The sequence below is a fragment of the Protobothrops mucrosquamatus genome, unplaced genomic scaffold (assembly GCF_001527695.2).
Source record: "Protobothrops mucrosquamatus isolate PMUCROS unplaced genomic scaffold, P.Mucros_1.0 scaffold14877, whole genome shotgun sequence".
Classification (NCBI taxonomy): domain Eukaryota; kingdom Metazoa; phylum Chordata; class Lepidosauria; order Squamata; family Viperidae; genus Protobothrops; species Protobothrops mucrosquamatus.
In genome coordinates, this window is record NW_015400646.1 from 5,002 (window position 1) to 6,082 (window position 1,081).

Genomic DNA, 1,081 nt, shown 5'->3' on the forward strand with positions numbered 1-1,081 from the left:
TTTGTCTATTTCTTGACCCTTCAGCCGGAGATGATTTCTCCGTCGGGTTCCACCACCAAGGAGCAGGTCTACACCTCGAAGCTGGTCCGCCTCTGTAAAGAAGACACGGCCTTCAACTCGTACGTCGAGCTGCCCATTGGCTGCGAAAAGAACGGGGTGGAGTACCGGTTGTTGCAGGCCGCCTATTTATCGAAGGCGGGATCCATCTTGGCTCGATCTTTGGGGATTATGCCCGAGGACGACGTCCTCTTCACGGTCTTCTCCAAGGGGCAAAAGAGGAAGATGAAGTCCTTAGACGATTCGGCCCTTTGCATCTTTCTTCTGAAGAAGATCAACGACCGGATCAAGGACCGGTTGCAATCCTGCTACAGGGGAGAAGGCACGCTGGATTTGGCTTGGCTCAAAGTGAAGGATATCCATTGCAGCGGCGCGGTAAGTCTCAATTCTCGCTTTAAAAAAAAAAGAATCATTTTAGCTGGGAGAAAGGACTGGAAGAGCGGAAAGTGCAGCCCGCCCAAATCTGGGAGGAGGTTGGTGACGGTGGAGGAAGTTCTGTGAGTTGGGAGAAACAATTATGAAAGAGCATATTTGGGATACACGTTGATTTTATGCAAATATCCATAGCAGTTTGACTCCGGAGTTACTAGCTCTTGTGGGATCCTTGGTGCTCTCTGGGCGTGGTGGTTTATAAACTTCATTCCCTTCTAGCACGGATAATTCAGTTAGGTAATGAAACATCTGCAAGAAAACAGGCAAGCTCGGAGAGCAGAAAGGACCCCACAGTCGTTGTCATCATCGTCCTCCTCTTCTTCCTCCTCCTCCTACTCGTCCTCCTCCTCCTCCTAGCACTGATGATATTATCTAGTTGGGTCATGAAATGTCAGCAAGAAAGCCACCAAGCTCAGAGAGCACCAAGGACTGCACAGTCCTCCCCCTCCTCCTCCTCCTCCTTCTCCTCCTCCTCCTCCTCCTCCTCCTCCTCCTCCTCCTCCACAAACCCCACTCCCTTCTAGCCCTGATGATATCTAGTTGGGTAATGAAACGTCAGCAAGAAAGCCACCAAGCTCAGAGAGCACCAAGG

General features: G+C 50.9%; 1 pseudogene; it reads left to right on the forward strand.

Moving 5' to 3' along the window:
• LOC107301590 lies at window positions 1-432 on the forward strand (annotated as a pseudogene).
• The last annotated feature ends 649 nt before the right edge of the window (window positions 433-1,081 follow it).